The following is a 14691-nucleotide window of genomic DNA, read 5'->3' on the forward strand; positions in this document are numbered from 1 at the left end:
GTCATGATCATGACCACGTAGAAGTCTTCATTTGGAACATATTTCCTTCCTTTCCTTCCTGAATACTATAGAACCTAAGACTATAAATAAATCAATCGAGAACTCAAGTAGTTCTTTGGAAAGTTCCCAGGAAATCCTTCTGGCAAGATAGTATTAAGTATGTAAAATATGTATGGAAATATGGGGCCTTGACTTTTTTTTTCATTTTTACTAGTGATTTAGTGATAGTTTACAAGATTAGAAGATTATGGGGGGGGGCAGGGAGGGTGTGGTAGCACAGCGAGTGAGACACACATGGCGCTAAGTGCAAGGACCAGCGCAGGGATCACGGTTCAAGCCCCTGGCTCCTCACCTTCATGAACGGTGGAGCAGGTCTGCAGGTGTCTATCATTCTCTCTCCCTCTCTGTTTTCCCCTCCTCTCCTGATTTCTCTCTGTCTTATCCAACTTATCCAACAACAACGACAGGATTAACAACAATAACAGTAATGATAAACAACAAGGGCAACAAAAGGGGAAAAATAGCCTCCAGGAACAGTGGATTTGTAGTTCAGGCACTGAGTCCCAGAGATAACTCTGGAGGCAAAATAAAAATGATGATAGGGGTAGAGTTTCACACCATCTCTATCATCAAAGTTCTCTCCTCCTGCCACCATACTTTTGTAAAGCCTTAGAAACAGTTGGGTTAATTTTTTTTTTTTTTGCAAGTTCATGTGTTTGAAGTTTTTTTTTTCTTCCAGAGTCATTGCTGCTGGCAGCCTTTTTTTTCTTTTTTCTGATTTTATTGGATAGAACAGAGAGAAATTGAGAGAGGAGGGGGAGATAGGGAATGAGAGAAAGCTAGATACCTGCAGACCTGCTTCCCTGCTTGTGAAGTGACTCATCTGCAGGTGGGGAGTGGGGGCTTGAACCTGGATCCTTTTGCAGGTCCTTGTGCTTAATACTATATGTGCTTAACCAAGTGTGCTACCACTCCCCCCACCCGGAATTCTTTATATTGCATGTGAGTGAAACTCATCGGAGAGTTCTTTTTCACCTCCCTACTTTACTAACATAATGATCTCCAGGTCCATCCACATTGTCCTGACAGATACAATATCATTAAAGAAAATAACTGCACAGTAGTATTCTTCTGAATTTATGTTCCATATCCTTTTTATCCAGTCATCCCTGTATGGGCATTTAGGTTGCTTCCATTCCTTGGAGCTGTAAATAACACAGCTAGAAACAGAGGGTGGGTGCCTATGTCCCTTTGAATCAGTGTTCCCATGTCCTTTGGGTATATGTCTATGAATGGCATTGCTGGATCATAGGCATTTTCCATTCTATTTGTTTGAAAACTCTCCACAGTGGGCTATACCAGTTTGCTTTTCTGCCAATAATGTGCCAGAGTTCCTTTTTCTCCACATCTTTGTCAACACCTGTCTTCTCTTGATTTGTTGATGCTAGAGCCACTCTCACAGGTATGAGGTGTTAGCTCGTTATGATTTTAATTCATATTTCTCTGATTCTAAGTGAAGTGGCATATTTCTTCATATGTCTGCGAGCCATATGGATCTCTTCTTTAAAACATAATCTATTCAGATCTTTGCCCACCTTCTTATTACGTTGTTTCTTTTGTGTTGAACTGTATGATTCTCTCTCTCTCTCTCTTACAGGGTTATTGCAGGGACTTGGTGTCAGCAGTACAAATCCACTGCACGTGGCAGTGATTTTTTCCATTTCTTTTTTAATTGTATAGGACAGAGAGAAATTGAGAGGGGAAAGGGAGATTGAGAGAGAGAGAAAGACCACTATAGACCCGGTTTACTGCTTGTGAAACATCCCCCCTGCAGGTGGGGAGCCTGGGGCTCGAACCGGGAGCCCTGTGCAGATCTTTGCACTTAGTACTATGGGTGCTTAACCTGGTGCACCACCGCCAGGCCCCCAACTGTGTGATTTCTTTATAGATGTTTGTTATCAGAAGCTTGTCAGATGTGTGATAGACCAAGTATCTTCTCCCAATTTCTGGGTTTCCTGCTTATCCCTGTGAATTTATATGTATCACCCAGGTAATCAGACCTACCCAGCTCACTTTACAATCTTTATTGATGTGTATTTTGTAATATAGCAGGAGGGAAGCACAGTCCCCGGTTCAGTGTATGGATTTTGCATTCAGAAAATCCTGAGTTTGAATCCCAGTATTGCTACTTATCAGGATTAACCATACTCAACAGTTGTTGAGAAGATAAAATGCCAGTGACTTGAGTAGCATTGGTTACTGTCATTGACAGCTTGAGGAAGTCTCTTGGTCATTTTAAGATCACTAGCCTTCACAGAGTAAAGTCAAGGGTAAAGGCAAAGTTCAATTCATTTTTATTAGTAGCAGAGAGCCTTCTTTTCTTCCTTGAAATGATTCCTCACAGACATTTACTAATCTACCTAGACACAATGGTGGGCTCTTTAGTCCCAGTGAGCTCTCTTCAGTACAGAGAGCTCTGAGCCTTCCATCTGGCCATATCACTTTGTGGACATACTCTACTTGGGTTATTATTTTGTACCTAGCATGTCCTTTGTGGTCCCTGACAATGCCATGGATCTGGGAATCCTTGCTGTTAAAGTGTTGTTAAATTGCCCCTGCGGCTTCAGACAGACTATGACCCACATAGTCAATGACTGCCACCTCTCCAGATTCAAAGGAGGTCTCGAAACTTTACATCAGGCTCAACCTGATGCTGTTGACTGGCTACGGAAGAAGGGCAAACGCTAGAAGAAGAAGAAGAAAGTGTTGTGACCTGGAAGACATAAATTATGGGGAATGGGCTGTAGTCTGGGAAGTTTGGTTCTGGGTCTAGCTCTCAGAGTAAACTTGTGGGACCATGAGAGAGACTTAACTAATGAGTGTCTTACATTTCTTTTTTTTTTTAATTTTTTAATATTTATTTTATTTATTTATTCCCTTTTATTGCCCTTGTTGTTTTATTGTTGTAGTTATTATTGTTGTTGTTGTTGGATAGGACAGAGAAAAATGGAGAGAGGGAGGGGAAGACAGAGAGGAGGAGAGAAAGTTAGACACCTGCAGACCTGCTTCACCGCCTGTGAAGCGACTCCCCTGCAGGTGGGGAGCCGGGGTTCGAACCGGGATCCTTATGCCGGTCCTTGTGCTGTGCGCCACCTGCGCTTAGCCCGCTGCACTACAGCCCGACTCCCTCTTACATTTCTTAACTGTGAATTGGGTGATGGTGATTCTTTTACAAAGAATACAATTATGAGAGACCCAGGTAGAAATTATATATAGATACTTGCCATTCATTTGATCCATATATATATGTATATGTATATGTATATGTATATGTATATGTATATGTATATGTATATGTATATGTATATGTATATGTATATGTATATGTATATGTATATGTATATGTATATGTATATGTATATGTATATGTATATGTATATGTATATGTATATGTATATGTGGTTCAATATTGATTTACAAAATTAAATGTCAACAGGGGTATAATTCTACACGGTTCCCACCACCAGAGTTCTAAACCCTAAATCCCTCCATTGTAAACCACCACAGTTCTCCCAAAGTTGCAGACAAAGGTTGCAGACATGGGTTAATCATCCTCTCTACAACTCTGTCTACATTTGTACATAGTTGCCTTCTTTTTCTTCCAGGTCCAATCTTCTCTTCCTCTCCAGGCCACACAGAACCCTATTACTACATTTAAGTATCTCTCCCCTTTTCATCCTCTTTCTCTGAGACCTGATGGAGCTGGAGTTCAGATCCCTCTTATCACTTCTCCTCCACTGGGAATATGGATCAAAGTTGTTTTGGGGGTGCAGAAGGTAGGAGATCTGGCTTTTGTAACTGCTTCTCCACTGGACTTGGACATTGGCAGGTCAGTCCATACACTTATCCTTTCCCTAGTGGGACAGAGCTCCTGAGAGGCAAGGTTTCAGGACACTGGTGAGATCCCCTGTCCAGGAAAGTCAGGATGGAATCATGCAACTTGGTGTCTGGAAGGTGGCAGGATATAAAGTGAGACAAAATGGCTACTGACAGGAACCAAAAAGTAGGACTTGAACAGGTTAGGCATTTGATCCTGTTTTAATTCCCTCTCCTCTTTTGTGCCTACCTCCCTTTATTTATTGAGTGTACCTCTGCCTGTCCCCTGACTAGAAACTATTCGCTTGTGAATCTGAAAAGACCCCCGCTTCTGAGGTGGAACACTACCATCGAGGAATGAGGAATGCAACTTCTTATTCAATAACCTTGCTTCACCTAAGCACTGCCAATTCTACCAAACAAGGTTTCTACCCCAGTCATTGAATTTTTGTCATCCTCACTCAGCATCTACCTGATGCATAGTAGGTAATCAGTTCTTATCTCTTATGCCAGTTTCTGGGGAACAGTGAACGAGTCTTAAGAGCTCACATTTGCTGAGCACAGATAGCATCACTGAGTGATTCTTAAAGGTTCATTCTTTCCACAGATTTTTTAAAAAGAATTTTTAAATTTTTTTATTATCTTTATTTATTTATTGGATAGAGACAGCCAGAAATCGAGAGGGAAGGGTTGGATAGAGAGGACAAGAGAGAGAGGCACCTACAGCACTGCTACACCACTCGTGAAAGTTACCCCCCTGTAGGTTGGGACCGGGGACTCGAACCAGGGTCCTTTCGCATTGTAACATGCGCTCAACCAGATGCACCACCACCCAGCCCTGACAGTTTTTTTCTAATTGAGTATATACTAAGCACCTAGAGCTAAGTGGGGTTACTGGGATGACACAACACAGATGCTCTTTGTTTTCAAGTCTTACAGTCTAGTGTATAGAGACTCTGAAAAACACAAAGGAGTGAGCAAGATGGTCCTGGGAACTTGGTCTGGGGACAACATCGTGGAGGGAGAGTATGGGGAAGGGGCTGGTAGGAATGAGCTGCTTTTTGATATCTGGGCTGAGAGGCTGGGAAGGTCTCACAGAGGAGGTGATATCTGAACTGAAAATGACAAGACGACAAGGTAGCACAGAAAACTGTAATGGGAAATCATTCTTCACAGGGCGAATAGCATTTGAAAAAGTGTCAAGATTAGAGGAGGTTGGGGTGAGATGAGGGGGAGTGATGAGGGCTGTGTTTAAGTCATAAGGATAAAATGATAGTGGGGAAGGTGAAATTGGTGAGAGAGGTCTATGTGTTTACAGCTCCTGGCTGCAGCTCCTTCTCGGATCTCTGTTAGAACCTCTGTTCTCGATTAAACCATTGGGAGTGGGTTCTACAACTGTTCTACTCAATAATTGAAAGTCAAGGTGAACTGTAGAATAAATGCTTGAGAACCCTGCAGAAAAAAAATAAGATGAACCGATTCAAAACAAAACCCAAGCACGTGTAGTTTTAAAAAAGCAGGTAGACCTTTTCTGCATTCAGCAAAAGCCCCTTTTCCATACCCAGCTGGTTTTCTCATATGTGAAATGACGGCTGGCTGAGAACAGGGGGGATGTCAGTCCCTGACTTACTTACTCTCTCAGCAAATGGCCTATGTCATTTACTCCTGAGAAAAGATGGTCAGGCGTAGATAAGAAGGGCCTGGGGTCCACATCCCACCATTTTATAGGAGAAATAGTTCCTGGAGGAAAATTTTCTTGATTGAGAAATCTGCTGAGTGAAGGAAACATATTTTGCCTACTGTTTTGCTTATAAACTGGTCTCTATTTCTTTTTTTTTTGGGGGGGGAAGAAATTTGGGTATCTTTTTTCCAGAAGGAAAAAAAAAAAGATGTGAGAGCTGTCACCTTGCTTCTCTGCTCAGTTCCCAGTAAGCTTCCACATTTTTCACTGATGTTGTCATTAGGGAATGCCGGGGAAAACGCTTAGTGCTTTCAGTGAAAATTGTCTCACTAAGGGGAAGCGAGACAGCTAAGTGATAAGATAATTTAAATGGCAGCAGGGAAGACACTTAAAGTGGCTGAGGGTAGAAAATGACAGAAAGAATAGAAATGGGGGCGGGGGGGGGTGTTTGGGAAGATGTGCTTCCGGCAATAGCTCTAGAGACCGTGGGAAAGAGCGTCTAGCTCAGGGTAGCGTGTTGTACAATCTATCATAAGCAGAACTTCTCGTGTTCTGAACTAGAGGAGAAGGCGTCAGAGAACTTAGTCTTTCCAGTAAAAAGAGGAATGTGGGAACTGACTTACTTCATCAAGGAAAAAGAGGAAAACTAGAAATCCTTCATGAGATCCCTGTTCTGTGCCAGACATGGTGCCTGGGACCTTGCAGGTATTTTTGGACACAGTCTTCATTCAGGGCAATAAGGCGGGGATCATTATTGACTCTTCAGAAAGAAAGGTACTAGTTCTAGAGAGAAAGAGGGTTCGCCAGGTCAACTGCAGCCCGAGTTCTTGTCTGGAAACCACATGGGAGGTGTGATGGCAAGTGGGAAAATGCTGGTGGTGTGGGCTCTCTCCTTGTCTCAATTCAAATGAAAACGTTGACCTGGGTGCATGGAATTATATATGGGCAGGGACCCAGCCCAGCAAAACAACAGTGGTAATGGTACTAGTTATAATGATATTAATAAGGAAATATATTAAAGATCAAGAAGTATATGAAAGTTATCCAAAAGTTATCTTGTGGAAGTGCAGTAGAGCTCTGATTTGACCATAGTCAGTTCCTTTGACTCCTGTTTCTAGTCATCCCTGGATGCTATAAGGATTTCCATCTCTCCCTCCTTGTATTCCTCTTCCCTTCTTCTCCTCTCCTCTTCCCTACCCAAGGAGGTGATGAATAATAAAGGTGCAAGGGGTAGGAATACAAATTAGATGACCACAGACATCTTTGAAAATGTGTCTTGAATGAAACACTCTGCTAATTAAGTCACAGGCATTATTTCATACAACTGCCACAGCAACCAGTCGAGGTCGGCCTGCTTCCTCCTTTGAGATGAAGAAACTGAGGTTCCAAGAGAGTAAGTAATGACTGGAGGTCAGAATTAGTAAGCCCTGTAGCCAAGATTTAGGCCTGAATCTTCTTTTCCTGTTCGTTTTATTTCTGTTTTGCAAAGAGTATGCTGAGTCTTGGGTTAAGAACCATTGTATCTTACATTTTCTCCTGCAAGTTGGACTAGGTGCAATCTGTTGTAAGGGAGTCAAGTTCAGGGGCAGGGGGTTAGTTAAGGGGACACGGGGGACCCAGTGCACTAACACGGGACTTGGTGTGCAGACACCAACCATAGGGGGATAAGAAATTGCACTCTTGTGACAATAACTCTCTTGGAAATCATGATTTTCCCAAACATGACTGAAAAATGTCTTGTCTGACTGCCAGGGAGGTGATTCATCTCTGCAAAACTGAGGACCTGTGTTAGGTTTTCTGATTAATTGATTTATTTATTACTGGGTAGAGTCAGTGAGAAATAGAGAGGGGAGGTGGGGATAGTGAGGGAAAGAGACAGGAAGACAACTGCAGCCCTGCTGCACCACTAGTGAAGTTTCCCCCTGCAGGCAGGGACCAGGGGCTTGAACCTGGGTCCTTGAGGTTTGTAATGTGTGCACTTAAACAGGTGCTTCACCACCTGGCCCTGTGTTCTATTCTTGACACCACATATGGTGTGGTTACACCACATCTCCTCTCTCTTATTAAAATGAATATTAAAAATAAAATAGTCCTCTGGACTATGATGTAAATTAAACCCAGTGAGGAAGGATTTTGTTTGACCTGAGAGTGTTTAGAATTTTTTGAGCCAATATTCAAAAGTTGAAGTGTGAGATCTCCCAACAGAGGAACTGCATACTGAAGGTTGTTCTGGCTGTCGGCTCTTGGAGACTTGTAGACTCCTGGATTCATAAGCACTGACACACTTACTTTAATTCTTGCTAGCATTTTCTTTCACAGATCTCTGCATTAGTTTCTGTTGTATGTTTGGTATTTTATTTTATTTTATTTTACTTATAAGAAAGATAGGAGGAGAGAGAGAAAGAACCAGACATCACTCTGGTACATGTGCTTCTGGGGATCGAACTCAAGACCTCATGCTTGAGATCCCAATGCTTTATCCATTGCAGTATCACCCAGACCATTCTGTTTGGTTTCTTGTATGTATTCAAGGCAAATGCTGAAGTATCTATACCCACCTTTAGATCCTGAAAATATTAGAGTTCTAGTTCCACTTGTGTAACAAATAAGAACAAGGATTCTTATCAGTGGCAATGGTGTACCTATTGAGCACTTACATTAAGGTGTGCAAGGACCTGGGTTCAAGCCCTTGGTCTCCACTTGCAAAGGGAAGCTTCAGGAGCAGTGAAGCTGTGCTGCAGTTCTCTCTCTCTCTCTTTCTCTCTCCCTATATCTGTATATCTATCTCTCCCATACTTCTCAAGTTTTTTCTGTCCTCTCAAGTAAAAGAAAAAAAAGGGGTAGGGGAGGAAATAAATAAATGACTTCGAGGAATGGTGGATTATCACGGAGGTGCTGAGCCCCAGGGATAAGCCCCTTGGAAATAAAACAAACAAGCCACAAAAAGAACAGTGATCCTGAAGTAAATTGTCATGGTTCAAATCCCAGCTGCGTGAGGTCCTAGCTGTGTGCCACTGAGCAAGTCCCAATTTCCCCATTAATCAGATGGATGTACCTTTCATTCTTATATTATCATGATGAGGATACAGGCCCTGTTCTTTCTAAAGAGCAGATATCTGTACCTCACTCCCAATACATACATATGTGTGTGAATATACATGTCTGGGCACCAGAGAGAGACCACGGAATATCTTAAATAATGAATTACCTGCAAGTCAGGATTACTGGAGAGCCATAAAGGAGTCAGTCAGTCTCGAACAGCAACATATTTGCCATTTGGAGGATTCTGTAGCAGTGTTGATGCCAGCAGTATCTTTAGGGATGTGGGGGCGGGGCAAGGTGCCGCTACCTCTAGAATCTCTCAACCCTGAGGTGAGTATTTCATTGCCAGTTGGTAGTTTGAGATGCCAGGCTAGTTAGCTCATATTGAGAATGTCTGAGAATGTCTTTTATAAATGAAAATGATAGGTGACGTGGTTAGGTGATTGGGATCATAAATCAGGTGCCTTCTTCTGCTCCGTTACTCTGGTGAGACCTTTTCTAGCGCGTTGGACTACTTAATTCCATTTCTGGTGGTGCACTTCCTAACAAAGCCACAGAACCTACACATAGACCAGAGCCTATGTGATAGAGCACGTGCACGTGTCCATAAGTTAGGGGAAAATATATACTTTAAAGTAAAAGTGCACAGCGGTTTGCAGTGACTCAATAAGTGCAGCAAGCAAGTAGAAAACCCTATAACAAAACAAACAAACAAACAAAAAACCATGAAGTACTTAATCAAGCGGTTTCTACTTAGACCTAGGTACCCTCCTCACTTCCCACAATTACTTCCTATTTCACTTCCCACAATTACTCTAAGGCTAACGTTGTCAGATAAGAACTACAAAGACTAGATAAGGGCAAGACACCAGCGCACTTTATTTTTTTAAATTATATTTATTTATTTTTCCTTTTGTTGCCCTTTTTATTGTTGTAGTTATTACTGGTGTTGTTGTCATTGTTGTTGGATAGGACAGAGAGAAATGGAGAGAGGAGGGGAAGACAGAGAGGGGGAGAGAAAGATAAGACACCTGCAGACCTGCTTTACCGCCTGTGAAGCGACTCCCCTGCAGGTGGGGAGCTGGAGGCTCAAACTGAGATCCTTCCGCCACTCCTTGTGCTTTGCACCAGGTGCGCTTAACTCACTGCGCTACCGCCGGACTCCCGAGACCAGCACACTTTAATGATGACTCTTTTGGTCACTACCAGGCCACCTCATCATCCGGGGCCCTAGTCAGGGAATCACGGGATTCCCACATAGATATCATGGGCTTAGACCTCTAACAGACTCCTTTCTCCACTATTGCTGGTCATCTCCATCAGGAACAAAATAGTGGACTCTCCTGTGGGCCTCTATAAGACCTTGCTCTCGATGTGGAATAACAGAGGTAGGGACTGCCCCACTCTCCTAAGGGAGGCTGGGTCAACACACTCTGCCACTTGAGGAAGATGGATCCTGGAATGAGTGCAGCCTAGAATGTTCCTAGCTGTGACCATGGAATGGGAACGCAGACTGACAAGGATGCAGAGCTTACAGTCACCTGTGCTGAATATGGGCCCTAGATCAGATTGATGGGGTTTACAGTTAATGGTATTTGTATAATTTTCCCATGTTTGGGAGCTACCCTTTTCTTGGATTCAGCTTTATAGTCCTACTTCCAACTCTGACACCATCATCTCCCCATCTCCCTTTCGCCCACATGTATGTTAGCTGTCACACTCAAGCAAAAATTAGTAAAGTCATGGGTCCTTTGGAATATACCTAAAATAGACTTCCTGGCTCTTTTCAAAATGGAGACCCCAAATCTCATCTGCTATATTCTTACCTTTAGATTCCTGATTATTAAACAAATTGTTCTGCTTTATATCTTAATGCCTTTTCAGCCACCAAGTTGCAGATGCTACCGTGACACCAATCTGATTTCCATGGGTAGACAGCCTCACCAATATGTCCTGGAACCCCACCTTTCCAGAGCCCTGCCCTAGTAAGGGAAAGATAGAAACAGGCTGGGAGTATGGATGGACCTGCCAATGCCCATATGCAGCTGAGAAGCAATTACAGAAGCCAGACCTTCCACCTTCTGCAGCCCATAATGATCCTTGGTTTATGCTTCCAGAGGGATAAAGAATAGGAAAGCTTCCAGTGGATGGGAGGGAACTCTGCTGGTGAGAATTATGTGGAATTGTACCCCTCTTATCCTATGGTCTTGTCGATCATTATTAAATCAATAAAAAATAAGAAAAAAATAAAAAAGACTTAAAACAGATACCATAAAAAAAACATGTGCTTTATTGTATAGTAGCTTACCATTTGTCACAGCTCTAGTAATTTCACATAATTCTACCTTGTAACCTCTTTCTCACATTGCAGTAAAAATGTCTCCATCCACTCTAAGTCAAATCCCCTCATATTTCTTTCTAAATCCTCTAGCTATTTCATTTCATTCTGCACACTGCCCCACAACTGGATTTTTACTTAGGAAACATAGTAGGCAAAGGCCCACAGTCATATTTAGTGCTATTTTAAGCTAAAAATAAGTATGGTGAATGAGGAAATAAAATCTAAGTGTAAATATTTAAAAGACCCACATTTTTATGCTGCTATAACCTTAAAAAAATTGCGACATCTCTGGTTTTATCTCTGCTTGCAGTAAAAGTTGAGATAATTCCAACCTAAGCATTTGCTAGGGGCCTGGTGGTAGCTCATCTGGTTGACCGCCTATGTTATAGTGCACAAGGACCATGGTTCAAACCCCCTCTCCCCCCAGCCCCTGCCTGTAGGGAGAAAGCTTCATGAGTGGTGAAGTAGGCCTGCATGTTTCTCTCTGTCTCTCTCCCTCTCTATCTCCCATTTTCTCTCAAGTTCTGGCTGTCTCTACTCAATAAATAAATAAAGATCATAAAAAACATCTACTAGGGATCACAGTATCTATTTTAATTACTCAAGATATGGGGGTGGGAGAGATCACATAATGGTTATGCAAAGAGACTTTTATTCTTGGCCGGGCGGTCGCATACCGAGCGCACATGGTATAAATGCAAAGACCTGCTTAAGGTTCTGGGTTCAAGCTGCCCTGTACTCCACCTGCAAGGGGGGACGCTTCAGGAGCAGTGAGACAGGTCTGCGGGTGTCTTATCTTTGTCTCTCCCTCTCTATCTCCCTCTCCCCTTTCAATTCCTCTCTGTCCTAGGCAATAAAATGGAAACAGTGGCCCCCAGGAGCAGTGGATTTGTAGTGCTGGCACCAAGCCCTGGTGATAACCCTGGAGGCAGAGAGAGAGAGAAAGAGAGAGAGAGAGGGAGAGAAGGGAAGAGGGAGGGAGGGAGGGATGGAGAGAGAGAGAGAGAGAGAGGAGAGAGAGAGGGAGAAAGAGAGACGCTTTTATTTAATTCTCTTTTATTTCTTTATTGGGTAGAGACAGAAATCCAGGGGAAAGGGGAAACAGAGAGGGAAAGAGACAGAAGACACCTGCAACCCTGCTTCACCCCTTGGAAAGCTTTCCCCCTGCAGGTGGGGACTGGGTACTCTAACCTGGGTCCTTGCGCATTGCAACATGTGCACTCAACCAGGTGCTCCACCACTGGGCCCCAAGACTGACTTTCATTCCCAAGGCTCCAAAGTCCCAGGTTCAATCACTCACACCACCCAAGACAAAGCTGAGCAGTGCTCTGGTAAGAAGAAAAAAAAAATCATTTGTAGTTAATATGTCAAATCTTTCTCATTCCCTCCCATGCAATTCCCTTTCGCTCTTATTTTCTTTTTAAGTGTTCATCAAAAACAGTTGTTAAATGTACCCAGGGGCCCAGTTGGTGAATAACTTAATTTAATTGAGTTGTATAATCAAACATCATGTTTAGTGTGATCATTATTATTATTTTAGTAGGACGGAGGGAAGTATTTTCACTTATTTGACTTTTCATGCTGTTCTCAGTCTGATTCATGTATGATACTATCAATCTGGGGCCAACTTTACACTCTTTTTTATTTCAGAGAAAGTTAAGGACACCACAGCATCATCCCTCCCATCGAAGGAACTCCCTCCAGTGTTGTCTGTGCTGCTTCCTTGCAGTGCTGGGCCTCTAATACACACTCGTGAGGCATGGTAAGTCACAGGGCCTGCCAGATGACATGGCTCCAGGGCCCTTATTGAAGCTGATTTTACTGCTGTGCCCTGCTCATTTTATTTTTTCTCTGAAAGCCTTTAATCTTTTTCTCTATAAGTACTTTAGATTGTACCTAAAATGCCCAAAGATGATCTCAAAAGAGCTAACATCAGCTCTGTGACCTTACTTTTGTGACCTGCCAAAGCAAGGGAATTGAGTATAATGTGACCTGTGCTGCTTTATTATCCCGACCAAGTAATCGAAACTGGCAGGGAGCCGGGCAATGGCACAGCAGGTTAAGCGCACATGGCTGGAAACACGAGGGCCGGCGTAAGGATTCCGGTTCTAGGCCCCGGCTCCCCACCTGCAGGGAGGTTGTTTCACAGGCTGTGAAGCAGGTCTGCAGGTGTCTATCTTTCTCTCCCCCTTTCTGTCTTCCCATCCTCTCTCCATTTCTCTCTATCCTATCCAACAACAATGACAGCAATAATAACAACAATAATAACGACGATAACAAGGGCAATGAAAGGAGAAAAAAATAATACAAAAAAGACATGGGCCATCCTGAATGTAGTTTGTGAATGAAAGCACACACTCATCATCATAGTTACCCCTGCCCACACATCAACTTTTCTTTTTTCTACACCAAAAGTCATCATGGTATATTTACTTTCACTGAATTCTAAGTACCAGCCACCATGCTAAGTGCTTTACAACTGCTGGCTTTGGGTTTAGGTTATGATGGATTCCACACTAATTCAGAAACCGATTTCCTTCTTCCTCACGGATTTCTACCTAAGGAATCATTTGGTATGTCCACATACCTTCATGAGCAAAGAAAAACCAAAGGCACATCCCTTCTTCAAGGCATAGCTTGGAAAGCAAGCATACATTTGTTTTCTCTTACATCTAAATAGCTTATCAACAATAAAGCTTTTATCATTAAAAAGGGGAGACAGGAAATAGCAGGATTTCTGGAATCTTTTATTCATGTATGTGTGTGTGTGTGTGTGTGTGTGTGTGTGTTGGGTAGTATGCCAGCTCCCCCTGGCTTCTGCTTAACCAAGCACCGGTATGCCTCTATAGGGATTGGGTTTGATCCCATTCAAAGTGGTCTATTTACATAAATCACTTTTACATTTACATAAAGCACCACACTCCCTCCAGGGCATTAGTGGTTTAGTGGTAGAATTCTTGCCTGCTCCGCCCCCTCTCCTTGTCATACCCTGATCCTCTCCTTGTCATACCCTGATTTTCACCAGTCACTTTTCTCTCCACCCTCTCTATGTCACATCCTGTTTCCACCCTACTTGGCAAGTATCTATAAAGACAGCATTGTGAGTTTTAGGGTACTTGAGTTTAGCTTAGCTCGGCTTAGATTGTGCTGCGTCCTGCATGAATAAAGAGATACTGCCTACAGCTCAACCATGAGTCCCTGGTCGTCTGTTACCCGCCCGTGAAGCCAGCCTGGCGAAAACAACGTGTGTGTGTGTGTGTGTGTGTGTGTGTGTGTGTCTCAGTATGTGGCATCAGGATTGAGATAGAGTTCATGAAAACTCATCAGTTGGAAGGATACACTGTATGATGTGTGGACTTCTTGAGAAGAGCTTGGAGAGGAGGATTAGTGGTAGGATACAGGCCTTAGGGGAAACACACCCCATCAGAAGGGACAAAGAAAGACAAAAGCAAATGAAGTAATGATGGTGGGGTGCTATGTTAGTCTGTCTTTCTTATTTTTTAAATTATTCTATCTTTCTTTGTTTATTGGATAGAGACAGTCAGAAGTTGAGACGGGAAGGGGAGTTAGAGAGAGGAGGGGGTCAGGCAGTAGCGCAGTGGGTTAAGCGCACATGGCACAAAGCACAAGGGCCAGTGTAAGGATCCCGGTTTGAGCCCCCGGCTCCCCACCTGCAGGGGAGTCGCTTCACAAGCAGTGAAGCAGATCTGCAGGTGTCTTATCTTTCTCTCCCCCTCTCTGTATTCTCCTC

General features: G+C 43.1%; 1 long non-coding RNA gene across 1 annotated transcript in view; it reads left to right on the plus strand.

Annotated features, from left to right (window-relative positions):
- LOC132537726 (uncharacterized) overlaps positions 1-14691 on the plus strand; it is a 215740-nt gene that overhangs the window by 118420 nt on the left and 82629 nt on the right. The window contains exon 2 of the long non-coding RNA XR_009549182.1: positions 12591-12702. This is a non-coding gene — a long non-coding RNA (uncharacterized LOC132537726). The remainder of the gene's footprint in view (positions 1-12590; positions 12703-14691) is intronic.

The sequence above is a fragment of the Erinaceus europaeus genome, chromosome 3 (genome assembly GCF_950295315.1).
Source record: "Erinaceus europaeus chromosome 3, mEriEur2.1, whole genome shotgun sequence".
Classification (NCBI taxonomy): Eukaryota; Metazoa; Chordata; class Mammalia; order Eulipotyphla; family Erinaceidae; genus Erinaceus; species Erinaceus europaeus.